We start from the raw sequence: 14750 nt of genomic DNA, 5'->3' as shown, positions 1-14750 counted from the left end.
TTGCAGCATCATTTAAAAAGTGTAGCCTTGGGTATTATAGAAATCACTTATAAAGTGTAGCCGTAAGTTAATATCTATAGGTTCACTTTTCATATCAAAGAGGACGCTTTTAAAGGGTAGCCTATTTGTTAAATTTTGGGTGCATTTTAAAAGCGATGCCTAATGTATCTAGAGTAAAAAATTTGACACTTAGTGAAATTTTTTCCTCTTTTTCCTGAAAGCAAACTCATCACACTTAGTAAATTTTTTGTGATTCAATTCCCTCCAAATGTCACTCAATCACCTTCGTCCCCTTTCGTAAACCCTCAGTCTCACTTTTTCCTGAAAGCTCACTCATCACCTTCATCACCTTCATCGCGAAGTAGAAGCCCTCGCCATCGTTGCCCTGCTCACCATCAGTCTCACTTTTTCCTGAAAGCCCTGCTCACCATCGTTGCCCCCCACTCACTCTCTTCGCTCGCCATTAACCCTCTCACTCTCGCTCTCGCCACTGACCCTCTCACTCTCGCCATTGACCGTCGTCGCCCCCCACGCACCACTCACCACTCTCCACATTGCTGCACTACTGACCGTCGCTGTGCCGCCCTCACCATCGTCGCTGCGCCGCCTCACCACTGTCATCACCCCCAAATCAGAGAAAAGCGTTTGCCATCATAACTCACCACTCACGGCGTCACCACTCACCACTCCAGGAAGACTCTGCGCTCACTCATCTTCCCCACTCATCTTCATCATCGCTTCTCTTCGCTGCGCGGTCACATCACGAAGACTCTGCGCTCAACTGAAAGCTTTCTTCATTCGCGAGGTTAGGGTTCTGATTTTAGGTTTCAATTTGGGGGCTTTGGTACAATAATCTGTGACATCGTGAATTGATGAACATGCATGCTATTGTTGCAGCGCAGGAGAACTCGTGAATTTAGGGGTTTTATTCCATTAACACAGGTGAGTTTGACCATGATTAGTTGCTGCGCAGGAATACCAAGATGAGTTGCTTATTATGTTTGTTGCTTATTATTAGTTTTCTTTTTCTTTCAATTGTACTAATTAATAGTTTCAAGTACTGTGTAGTTTCAATTCTTATTATTAGGTCTCAAGCTAAATTTGTTGGATTTTTGATGAACTCAAAATAAAATAAAATATGACTGTGAAAGTCTGATCCCTTAAATAATGTGTGAATTACCTGGAAAATGTTCTGCTTCAACTGATGGATGGCTTCATCGTTCTCTCTTTAGAAAATGTATAGGTAATAATTGAAATTGAAGAGTTCATAACAAATCTGTACTATTCTTTTGTTGTTACTTTCTAAGTGTTTGTGAAATTGTTTGTGTGTGTGTGTGAGAGTGAGTGAAATAAGGACTTGTTCTGAGTAGTTTTCTTTTAGGAAGTGTTTGGATAACAATGGTTCGAATTTGTTGAATTGTTTGTATGTAGGGATGAGCAAGGAATCTGAGGCATGCTGGTGTACTTTTTGATTCTTTGGCTAGGAGGAGGGATATTCATGGGGGTTCAATTAACAAGGCTCAATTGAAGGACTTTTGGGACCAGAGTTTTGATTCCAAGCTCAGAACCGTCTTTGACATGTAACTAATTCATTACCTCTTTACTTAATTTTAGAACTAGGAAAAGAAATTGGTTGGTATTTTCTTTAATTCCCACCATTAAGTATGTTAACCTTCATTTGGAATAATGCAGGGTTGATAAAGATGCAGATGGAAGAATCACCAATGAAGAAATTAAAGAGGTTTATATGAATTTTCTTTTTAAATTCATCAACAGAAAAATTAGAATGAAGATAATGAAGTAGTTTTTATCGGCAACCTTTTTTCCTTTCCTAGCTTTGCATTTCGTTCCCATGAGAATAGGAGTTTCCTTGATCATCACAAATGATCAATTCTGTTTTCAGAGCATCTGCCTTAGTGCCACAACAAACAAACTCTCAAACATACAGCAGCAGGCTGAAGAATATGCAGCTTTGATCATGGAAGAACTAGACCCTGAAGAGACGGAATTTATCATGGTATTTACATCATCCTATTTCAGATCATTTTGGTATAAAACTTATCAAAATTAAGTAAAATTAGTCATTATTATAGTTTTACATACAGATAAGTACTTATATTTCAAATCATAACTCATAAGTATGAAGTTGATTTATATTTAAGATGATGAGAGGGACTGATTTCACTTGTATTTAGGAAATTAGATCAAATCCATAAGAGAAATTTGACATAGACCAACATCATAAATAGCTAACTCTAGAAGTGACTAGAAATTTATTTGAAAAAAAATTTAATTTGGGGGTTTTTAGGGTTATAGGTTTTTTTTTGGGTTCTGATTCACCAAAAATAGATTAAGCCAGGAGATTCATGTTTGGTCCATCAATTGCATTGGTGATATTGGTGCAAAATTGATATATCTATCTCAATTCATTTTTAATTTACAATTTAGTTTGATAATTCTCATTTTACTGTTTGAAGCAATGCCGTTTTCCCCTTTTGCACTTGAAATTAAGCTGATTGGCATGATTTTGTGAATTTTGCATTCAGCTTTAATGAGAATAATAAAAAACCAACAAGTTGAGAAGAGAAAAAGTAAGTGATCAATCAAATAGATACTGTGGTATTGTATCTTATTTATTTAATTTAATGAGCAGGCTTATTATCTTATGAATCTACTCTGAATTCTGTTTGAGTGAACATTTTTATTTTACTGTATGAATAGTACATGATAGGAGTTAAAGTTAATTTTTTGCATTTATGTTGCTTGCTTCGTTTGAATTTGCTTTTTGATTTTGCATCTTGCTTCTTTTGCCCGAGTATCCTGCTTCAGCTCCCATTTTGGAGGTAGCTTTGTGTGTGTGTGTGTCTGTATTCATTGGGTGTGCAGGTATCTAGATGTATTACTACTAATTTGCTAAATATATCATATTAGTTTACATTTAGAATTGTTTCAGATTCTCTGTGTCCTACTACTTCAGAATGCTGGGCCGAAATCTAAGGATGTCTCTGCATGTTCCTCTTTTGTAAAAGGGAGAGATTAAGCATCAAATTCTAAACAGTATTATCAAGGATTCGGTAAGATTAATAGAGATCAAAAGCAACTAACTTATCCTGTGACCTACAGGTCATGGTAGCAGCCTCATTCATTGGGGCACTAGTTTATGCAATAGCTGCTGTTTTTGTAGTATGTCAGTTCAAAACTAACTAGTATTTTGCTACTAAGTAAAGGGAATATTTGCACTGACAGAGACACAATATACAATACACAATGCACATATATATCCAAATCAGTTAGATATATCTATGTTTATGAGTTACAAAATATAAATCTGATTAACTTGTTTCTAAATTCTTGTTAACAAGTATAGACTTTTTTGACCTGTCCTTCTCTTGTGGTTTTTCTGCTGATATATAATTCAGATTCAGCTTTTATCTCAATTAAAGTAAGTAATCAAACAAGTTCTCCTGGTTCTGTGCACATTGATAATTTGAATAAGGTGAGCTTTTTATAGCCCTTTTATTCTGTTTCTTCTGAACTTCCATCTTTGGTTAATAAATTAGTTACTATATATTTGTGTATAGATACATATATTATTTAACTTAGGTTTAGTGTTTACTTTTTGGTCTCATCCTCAGCCTCTTCTGCGCCCAAAATCTGAAAAAAAAAACTGAAAGGGCAACAACTTGTGTGAAAGTGAATAGGTAGTACTATAGCTTGCTTACCACTGCAAAATCGTGCTTCCTTAAACTTTGAAGCTTGATTATATATAAAAATTTGACCATTACCATGTTTTTGGCATTTAGAAATTTAGGAGTAATATAAAATGTGTAGCATCCCATCACTTTGAAAAAGAAAAAAAAACACCATACAGGATCCTCTAAGTTTTGATTTTGTTTTGGACAATACTTTTAGTTTCATGCAGGAAAGAATGTGGGACTTGGCAAAGACTATACCATCTTCTCCTTGATTGATGGAGTTGTAAAAAATTTAGGCCTGATAGGACAAAGGTTAAGTGAAGCTTTTTACACCATGATTATGTTACTTAGAAAAATTATAGAGAGTACAAATTGAAGCTTAATTATTATGATTTCTTCTACTTCAGGTGAGTGTTTACCCACGAGAAGTGCAACCTGAGAATCCCAATAGCTATAGAGCAAGGAAGAGGGAGTATTTCAGGATGAGGCGCAAACGCAGAAAGGCTAGAGAAGCAGGAGCAGTACTTTAACCCCAACTGGTGCTAGCTTCTGTTCCTGATGTTACCATCACTAATCTAGTGTGCTGATACATGTGTAAAATCCCCCCTGTACCTGTGATTCCCTTATAGCATTGTATTCAGTTTTGTTTTGAATTTTGAAACAGAAAACTAATTATGCTTTTATGTATTATTCTTGACATTTCCTTTTGTTCAATAATTTTCTGTTTGATGATGAGTTCTCACACTTCCCACCTTCACAAGCTAAGCTAAATTGATATACATTGATATCACCGGGTCATTCACCCTTCTGATTAATTTTTTTTTTACTTTGGGTCCCTAACTTTAATTATTTAACCATTTTTCTTATTCTTATTCATCTTTTTCAGGCAGCTAACCTCCACGAAAGGTTCGAGCAACACAGACACGTGGTTCGTTTCTCATCCAACATTACATTCTTTTTAATTAGTGCTAAATTAAGACTTGAAATATGTTGCATTTGACTATTTCCTACTACAATACTTGTTATTTGTTATAGTGCTTATTCTTGATTTGTATGTGTTGAATTATGAAATTGAAGTGATCAATGTGACTAACAGGATTTGTTAAATGGCATTTGTGCTTCCAAGAAAAGCAAGGTTCGATTTAAAATAAATGACATTTGTGCTTCCAAGCTTCATTTGCAATTGCATTTTGCCATAGCCATTGCTTACTCTCCTTTATTTGCAATGAGAATAATAGAAAAGCAACAAGTTTGTTTTCTTGTATTTTTAATCTTTAATCTGGTACTTGCAATTAGAACATGTTCTTCATTTGTTGCTCTTGCCAGGCAGACTTTTCAGAATTCATTTGGTTCTATTATTTTGTTTTCTTCATGTGTCGCGAGAATGGTCAAAAGAATATTTGTAAGTAGCCCGGTCATTTCCTTCAACATAATCTTGTATTGATTGCGTATGGTGGTGAATCAGTATGCAAAATCCTTACATGCTTCTCTTTTTGAATTATGATAATCTGCAGCTGTAAGTAGGGCAGTAATTGCTTGGAAATTAGTTCTTGTTGGGAATGAACAAGGGAATGAACACTGCTACAATTGTTAAGGCCAAGAGTTTTCTTGATGGTGATGAAGATCAGCATGAAAAAGATGTGTTTGAGAAGAATAATTTGAAGGTGCTTCAGAATATTTTTTAGTCATTATGCCGAGATTAGAAGATTAATGATTTTTTGTTTGTTAAGTTCTTTTCGGATATAGAGTGCAAACTTTGCATTTTAATTGATATGTGATACAAGTTTTATGTGACTTAAATTATCTCTCCTTAAGATTATGTCTTTGAATTGTGTAAGGATGATTTTTATTATTTAAAAAAATTATTTAGTATCATTATGTGTTTACTTTTATTTTATAATATTTAACTCATTTAATTAAAAATGTAAAATTATATATGTAATAATATTATTAAATATTATGTTGTATAAAAAATTATTAGAATATTATATACATATAGAAAATTAAAAAAAAAACAATGAAGGACCTAAGGCTACACTTATAAAGAGTAGCTATGGTTATATAGAAAATAAAAAAAAAGACCTAGGGCTACACTTATATAGAGTAGCTATAATATACAATGCGGCTACGTTTTACAAGTGATGCAGTAGCGTTGAAAAGCGTAGCCTATTCTGGTAAAATTGGAAGCTGAAAAGCGTAGCCTTTGGTCCTGGACAGCATCACTTGAAAAGCGTAGCCTATTCTCAAACGCCAAAAGCGTAGCCCTTGGTGCTGAAAAGCGTAGCCTTTGAGAATAGGCAACGGCCGAATAGGAATCACCCCAAAAAGCGTAGCCGTAGCCCAAAAAGCGTAGCCGTAGCCTAAGGCATCATTTTTTTTCACTTTTGGCTACACTTTTCAAGTGTACCTGAATGGGTGTTTTTCTTGTAGTGTATTCTTTTGTTTATTGCTCGAGGGCGAGTAATATTCTAAGTTTGGTGTGGTAAAAGCATAAGCTTTTTGTTTTTCCATTACCATTGATGGCACCCAAGACCGGAGAATCCTCTAGAAGAGGGAAAGGGAAGATAAAAGCTTCCACATCCGAGTCATGGGAGATGGAAAGGTTCATCTCCAAAGCCCATCAAGACCACTTCTATGATGTTGTGGCCAAGAAGAAGGTGATCCCTGAGGTCCCTTTTAAACTCAAAAGAAATGAGTATCCGGAGATCCGACGTGAAATTCAAAGAAGAGGTTGGGAAGTTCTAACAAATCCCATCCAACAAGTCGGCATCCTAATGGTTCAAGAGTTCTATGCCAATGCAATGATCACCAAGAACCATGATCAAAGTAAGAACCCGGATCCAAAGAACTATGTTACAATGGTTCGGAGGAAATACTTGGATTTCAGTCCGGAGAATGTGAGGTTGGCGTTCAACTTGCCAAATATGGAAGAGAACGCACGCCCCTACACAAGAAGAGTCAACTTTGATCAAAGGTTGGACCAAGTCCTTATGGACATATGTGTAGAAGGATCTCAATGGAAGATTGACTCCAAAGGCAAGCCGGTTAAACTAAGAAGATTGGACCTCAAGCCTATAGCTAGAGGATGGTTGGAGTTTATTCAATGCTCAATCATTCCCACTAGCAACCGGTCTGAAGTTACTATAGACCGGGCCATCATGATCCATAGCATCATGATTGGAGAAGAGGTGGAAGTTCATGAGATTATACCTCAAGAACTCTACAAGGTGGCTGACAAGTCCTCCACTATGGCAAGGTTAGCCTTTCCTCACCTCATCTGCCACCTAGGCAATTCAGCTGGGATTGACATAGAGGAAGATATCCTCATTAAAGAGGACAAGCCCATCACTAAGAAAAAGATGGAGCAAGCAAGAGAGCCCATTCATGGAGCTCAAGAGGCGTATGAATCTCATCACCATGAGATCCTGGAAATGCCTCAAATGCACTTTCCTCCACAAAACTATTGGGAGCAAATCAACACCTCCCTAGGAGAATTGAGTTCCAATATGGGACAACTAAGGGTGAAACATCAAGAGCACTCCATCATGCTTCATGAAATAAGAGAAGATCAAAAAGCAATGAGGGAGGAGCAACAAAGACAAGGAAGAGACATAGAAGAGCTCAAGGACATCATTGGTTCCTCAAGAAGGAAACGCCACCATCACTAAGGTGGATTCATTCCTTGTTCTTGCTTTCTCTGTTTTTCGTTTTCTATGTTATGTGCTTATCTGTGTTTGTGTCTTCATTACATGATCATTAGTAGTTAGTAACTTTGTCTTAAAGATATGAATGTCCTATGAATCCATCACCTCTCTTAAATAAAAACTGTTTTAATTCAAAAGAACAAGAAGTACATGAGTTTTGAATTTATCCTTGAGCTTAGCTTAATTATATTGATGTGGTGACAATGCTTCTTGTTTTCTAAATGTATGCTTGAACAGTGCATATGTCTTTTGAAGTTGTTGTTTAAGAATGTTAAATATGTTGGCTCTTGAAAGAATGATGACTAGGAGACATGTTATTTGATAATCTGAAAACTCATAAAAATGATTCTTGAAGCAAGAAAAAGCAGCAAAGAACAAAGCTTGCAGAAAAAAAAAAAAGAAAAAAATAGGCGAAAAAAAAAATATAGAAAGAAAAAGCAAGCAGAAAAAGCCAAAAGCTCTTAAAACCAAAAGGCAAGAGCAAAAAGCCAATAACCCTTAAAACCAAAAGGCAAGGGCAAATAAAAAGGATCCTAAGGCTTTGAGCATCAGTGGATAGGAGGACCTAAAGGAATAAAATCCCGGTCTAAGCGGCTAAACCAAGCTGTCCCTAACCATGTGCTTGTGGCGTGTAGGTGTCAAGTGAAAACTTGAGACTGAGCGGTTAAAGTCAAGGTCCAAAGCAAAAAAAGAGTGTGCTTAAGAACCCTGGACACCTCTAATTGGGGACTTTAGCAAAGCTGAGTCACAATCTGAAAAGGTTCACCCAATTATGTGTCTGTGGCATTTATGTATCCGGTGGTAATACTGGAAAACAAAGTGCTTAGGGCCACGGCCAAGACTCATAAAGAAGCTGTGTTCAAGAATCATCATACTGAACTAGGAGAATCAATAACACTATCTGAACTCTGAGTTCCTATAGATGCCAATCATTCTGAACCTCAATGGATAAAGTGAGATGCCAAAACTATTCAAGAGGCAAAAAGCTATAAGTCCCGCTCATATGATTGCAGCTATGTTTCATTGATAGTTTGGAATTTATAGTATATTCTCTTCTTTTTATCCTATTTGATTTTCAGTTTCTTGGGGACAAGCAACAATTTAAGTTTGGTGTTGTGATGAGCGGATAATTTATACGCTTTTTGACATTGTTTTTAGTATGTTTTTAGTAGGATCTGGCTACTTTTAGGGATGTTTTCATTAGTTTTTATGTTAAATTCACATTTCTGGACTTTACTATGAGTTTGTGTGTTTTTCTGTGATTTCAGGTATTTTCTGGCTGAAATTGAGGGACTTGAGCAGAAATCAGATTCAGAGGTTGAAAAAGGACTGCTGATGCTGTTGGATTCTGACCTCCCTGCACTCAAAGTGGATTTTCTGGAGCTACAGAACTCGAAATGGCACGCTTCCAATGGCGTTGGAAAGTATACATCCAGGGCTTTCCAGAAATATATAATAGTCCATACTTTGGCCAAGAATAGATGACGTAAACTGGCGTTCAACGCCAGCTTTCTACCCAAATCTGGCGTCCAGCGCCAGAAAAGGAGCCAAAACCAGAGTTGAACGCCCAAACTGGCACTAAAGCTGGCGTTCAACTCCAAGGAGGACCTCTACACGTGTAACACTCAAAGCCCAGCCCAAGCACACACCAAGTGGGCCCCGGAAGTGGATTTATGCATCAATTACTTACTCATGTAAACCCTAGTAGCTAGTTTATTATAAATAGGACCTTTTACTATTGTATTAGGTATCTGGGATCAGTTGTAAACCATCTTTGGATGCCTGGTTCTTAGATCAGAGGGGCTGGCCATCTCGGCCATGCCTGGACCTTCACTTATGTATTTTCATACGGTAGAGTTTCTACACTCCATAGATTAAGGTGTGGAGCTCTGCTGTTCCTCAAAGATTAATGCAAAGTACTACTGTTTTCTATTCAATTCATCTTATTTCGCTTCTAAGATATTCATTCGCTCTTCAACTTGAATGTGATGAACGTGACAATCATCATCATTCCCTATGAACGCGTGCCTGACAACCACTTCCGTTCTACCTTAGACTAAATGAGTATCTCTTAGATCTCCTAACCAGAATCTTCGTGGCGTAAGCTAGAATGATGGCGGCATTCAAGAGGATCCGGAAAGTCTAAACCTTGTCTGTGGTATTCCGAGTAGGATTCAATGATTGAATGACTGTGACGAGCTTCAAACTCGCGAGTGCTGGGCGTTAGTGACAGACGCAAAAGGAGGGTGAATCCTATTCCAGCATGATCGAGAACCGACAGATGAATAGCCGTGCCGTGACAGGGTGCGTGAGCATATTATTCACTGAGAGGAGGGGATGTAGCCACTGACAACGGTGATGCCCTTGCATACAGCCAGCCATGGAAAGGAGTAAGACAGATTGGATAAAGATAGCAGGAAAGCAGAGGTTCAGAGGAACGAAAAGCATCCCCATTCACTTATCTGAAATTCCTACCAATGATTTACATAAGTATCTCTATCCCTATTCTATTATATTAAATTCGAAAACTCCATGATTATTTTATATCCGCCTGACTGAGATTTGCAAGGTGACCATAGCTTGCTTCATACCAACAATCTCCGTGGGATTCGACCCTTACTCACGTAAGGTATTACTTGGACGACCCAGTGCACTTGCTGGTTAGTTGTATCGAAGTTGTGACAATTATGAATTAAGATCAAAGCACCAAGCTTTGGAGCCATTACCAGGGATTGTTCGAGCCTGGACATCACAATTTTGTGCACCAAGTTTTTGGCGCCGTTGCCGGGGATTGATTGAGTTTTCGGCAAGCTTTTGGTCCGGTAACATCAGTGCCAGATTCCCTTTTGATCCGGCAACAACACCAAGTTTTTGGCGTCGTTGCCGGGGATTGTTTGAGTTTGGACAACTGACGGTTCATCTTGTTGCTCAGATTAGGTAATTTTCTTTTCGTTTTTTTTTTCAAAAAAAAAAAAATTTTTTCAAAAATATTTTCAAAATTTTCTCCTCTGTTTTCGAAAAAAAAATTTTTCAAAATTTTTAAGAATGAATTCTAGTGTTTCACGAAGCATGTGAAGCCTGGCTGGCTGTAAAGCCATGTCTAAATTCGTTTGGACTGAGGCTTCCACTTATCAGTATATGAAACTGGATGAAATATCAGCTGTTATATGACTGATGGGTATGTCAGGCATGTCATGTCTGAGTTACATGCTAAAGCTTGGCTGGCCATTGGCCATGTCTAGTGTTTTGGACCGGAGCTTTCATTGAAAGCTTGGCTGGCTAGAGAGCCATGTCTAATTCCTGGACTGAAGCTTTAGACTAAGAATGCAAGATTCCTGGAATTCATATTAAAAATTTTGGAATCCTTATTTTTTTCTCTTTTTCATATAATTTTCAAAAAAAAATACAAAAAAATTAGAAAATCATAAAAATCAAAAATATTTTTTGTGTTCTTGTTTGAGTCTTGAGTCATATCATAAGTTTGGTGTCACTTGCATATGCATCTTGCATATTTTTCGAAAATTTCATGCATTCATAGTGTTCTTCATGATCTTCAAGTTGTTCTTGGTAAGTCCTCTTGTTTGATCTTGATGATTTTTTGTTTTGTGTTGTATGTTGTTTTTCATATGCATTCTTGAATTCTTAGTGCGTAAGCATTAAAGAATTCTAAGTTTGGTGTCTTGCATGTTTTCTTTGCATTAAAAATTTTTCAAAGATGTGTTCTTGATGTTCATCATGATCTTCATAGTGTTCTTGGTGTTCATCTTGACATTCATAGCATTCCTTGAATGCATCACATGTTTTGATCTAAAAATTTCATGCATTGCATAATTTTCATGTTTTTCATAAAAATTTCAAAAATCAAAAAAATATCTTTCCCTTTTTCTCTCATCAAATTCGAAAATTTGAGTTGACTTTTTCAAAAATTTTTAAAATCAAATTGTTTCTCATCGAGACACAGCAGAGCTCCTCACCCCCAACAATGGGGTTTAGAGACTCATGCCGTCAGAGAATACAAAGTTTAGATCTAAAATGTCATGAGATACAAAATAAGTCTCTAAAAGTTGTTTAAATACTAAACTAGTAGCCTAGGTTTACAAAAATTGGATAAACTATGATGGATGATGCAGAGATCCACTTCTGGGGCCCACTTGGTGTGTGCTGGGGCCCACTTGGTGTGTGCTGGGGCGAGACTTAAGCAATTCACGTGCAGAGGCCATTTGTGGAGTTGAACGCCAGTTTTTATGCCAGTTTGGGCGTTCAACTCCAGCTTTTGATCCTTTTCTGGCGCTGGACGCCAGAATTGGGCAGAGGATTGGCGTTGAACGCCAGTTTACGTCATCTATTCTTGTGAAAAGTATGGACTATTATATATTGCTGGAAAGCCCTGGATGTCTACTTTCCAACGCAATTGGAAGCACGCCATTTCGAGTTCTGTAGCTCCAGAAAATCCACTTTGAGTGCAGGGAGGTCAGAATCCAACAGCATCAGCAGTCATTTTTCAGCCTGAATCAGATTTTTGCTCAGCTCCTTCAATTTCAGCCAGAAAAATACCTGAAATTACAGAAAAACACACAACTCATAGTAAAGTCCAGAAATATGAATTTTTCCTAAAAACTAATAGAAATAGACTAAAAACTAACTAAAACATACTTAAAACTATATGAAATTATCCCCAAAAGATTTTAAAAATCAAATCTTTTTCAAAAACTAATTCCTATCATATCTTTTCAACAATATCTTCTTATCTTATCTTTTTCAAAAATATCTTTTCAAAATATCTTTTCTAACTTCCTAACTTCTTATCTTTTCAAAATTGGTTTTCAAAATTTGTTTCAACTAACTAACTAACTTTTTGTTTGTTTCTTAACTTTTTCAAAACCACCTAACTAATTCTCTCTTTCTAATTTTCGAAAATATCTCCCCCTTTTTCAAAAATTTCTTTTTAATTAACTAATTATTTTTATTTTTATTTTTGATTTCAAAAAATTTCGAAAAAATACTAACAATTTTCAAAAACCATTTTCGAAAATCACTAACTCTTTTTCAAAATAATTTTCGAAAATTATCCCTCCCCCATCTTATTCTATTTATTCATTCATATCCTAACATCTCATCTCACATCTCTGCCATCCTCACAGTTGTGTTTCTTCCATTATATTACATTCTTTGTCTTCCCCTCTTCTTCTACTCACATAAGGGAACCTCTGTGCTTGGGCAAAAAGGATCCCTATTATTATTATTTTTCTGTGCCTTCTTCTTTGTCATATGAGCAGGAGCAAGGACAAGAACATTCTTGTTGAAGCAGATCCAGAACCTGAAAGGACTCTGAAAAAAAAAAATTTAAGAGAAGCTAAAATACAACAATCCAGAGATAACCTTTCAGAAATTTTCGAACAGGCAGAGGAGATGGCAGCCGAAAATAATAATAATGTAAGGAAGATGCTTGGTGACTTTACTGCACCTAATTCCAATTTACATGGAAGAAGCATCTCCATTCCTGCCATTGGAGCAAACAACTTTGAGCTGAAACCTCAATTAGTTTCTCTGATGCAGCAGAACTGCAAGTTTCATGGACTTCCATCTGAAGATCCTTTTCAGTTCTTAACTGAATTCTTGCAAATATGTGATACTGTTAAGACTAATGGAGTAGATCCTGAAGTCTACAGGCTCATGCTTTTCCCTTTTGCTGTAAGAGATAGAGCTAGATTATGGTTGGATTCGCAACCCAAAGACAGCCTGAACTCTTGGGATAAGCTGGTCACGGCTTTTTTAGCCAAGTACTTTCCTCCTCAAAAGCTGAGCAAGCTTAGAGCTGATGTTCAAACCTTCAGACAGAAAGAAGGTGAATCCCTCTATGAAGCTTGGGAAAGATACAAACAGTTGACCAAAAAGTGTCCTTCTGACATGCTTTCAGAATGGACCATCCTGGATATATTCTATGATGGTTTATCTGAGCTATCAAAGATGTCACTGGACACTTCTGCAGGTGGATCCATTCACCTAAAGAAAACGCCTGCAGAAGCTCAAGAACTCATTAACATGGTTGCTAATAACCAGTTCATGTACACTTCTGAAAGGAATCCTGTGAGCAATGGGACGCCTATGAAGAAGGGAGTTCTTGAAGTTGATACTCTGAATGCCATATTGGCTCAGAATAAAATATTGACTCAGCAAGTCAATATGATCTCTCAGAGTCTGCATGGAATGCAAGCTGCATCCAACAGTACTCAAGAGGCTTCTCCTGAAGAAGAAGCTTATGATCCTGAGAACCCTGCAATAGCAGAGGTGAATTACTTAGGTGAACCTTATGGAAACACCTATAACTCAACATGGAGAAATCATCCAAATTTCTCATGGAAGGATCAAAAGCCCCAACAAGGCTTTAATAATGGTGGAAGAAACAGGTTTAGCAATAGCAAGCCTTTCCCATCATCAACTCAGCAACAGACAGAGAACTCTGAACAAAATGCTTCTAATTTAGCAAACTTAGTCTCTGATCTGTCCAAGGCCACTGTAAGTTTCATGAATGAAACAAGGTCTTCCATTAGAAATTTGGAAGCACAAGTGGGCCAGCTGAGTAAAAGGATCACTGAAATCCCTCCTAGTACTCTCCCAAGCACTACAGAAGAGAATCCAAAGGGAGAGTGCAAGGCCATTGACATAAGCGCCATGGCCGAACCTGTGAGGAGAGGAGAGGACGTGAATCCCAAGGAGGAAGACCTCCTGGGACGTCCAGTGGTCAATAAGGAGCTTCCTTCTGAGGAACCAAAGGACTCTGAGGCTCATCTAGAGACCATAGAGATCCCATTGAACCTCCTTATGCCCTTCATGAGCTCTGATGAGTATTCCTCTTCTGAAGAGAATGAGGATGTTACTGAAGAGCAAACTGCCAAGTTTCTTGGTGCAATCATGAAGCTGAATGCCAAATTATTTGGTATTGATGCTTGGGAAGTTGAACCTCCCTTGTTCATCAATGAACTAAGTGATCTGGATCAACTGACATTGCCTCAGAAGAGACAGGATCCTGGAAAGTTCATAATACCCTGCACCATAGGCACCATGATCTTTAAGGCTCTATGTGACCTTGGTTCAGGAATAAACCTCATGCCCCTCTCTGTAATAGAGAAACTGGGAATCTATGGGGTGCAAGCTGCTAAAATCTCATTAGAGATGGCAGACAGCTCTAGAAAACAGGCTTATGGACAAGTAGAGGACGTGTTAGTAAAGGTTGAAGGCCTTTACATCCCTGCTGATTTCATAATCCTAGATACTGGAAAGGAAGAGGATGAATCCATCATCCTAGGAAGACCTTTCCTGGCCACAACAAGAGCTGTGATTGATGTTGACA

At 37.4% G+C, this 14750-nt stretch overlaps 1 non-coding gene across 1 annotated transcript; it reads right to left on the bottom strand.

Moving 5' to 3' along the window:
- Nucleotides 1–13204: 13204 nt before the first annotated feature.
- On the bottom strand, nucleotides 13205–13312 carry LOC148572767 (small nucleolar RNA R71). Its single transcript, XR_015905641.1, has one exon. It is a non-coding gene; the product is annotated as a small nucleolar RNA R71 (small nucleolar RNA).
- Nucleotides 13313–14750: the final 1438 nt, after the last annotated feature.

The sequence above is a fragment of the Arachis ipaensis genome, chromosome B2 (genome assembly GCF_059453495.1).
Source record: "Arachis ipaensis isolate K30076 ecotype BB chromosome B2, ASM5945349v1, whole genome shotgun sequence".
In the NCBI taxonomy this organism is placed as follows: Eukaryota; Viridiplantae; Streptophyta; class Magnoliopsida; order Fabales; family Fabaceae; genus Arachis; species Arachis ipaensis.
The sequence above is the reverse complement of the archived record's forward strand: the minus strand, read 5'-3'. Positions and strand labels throughout refer to the sequence as shown.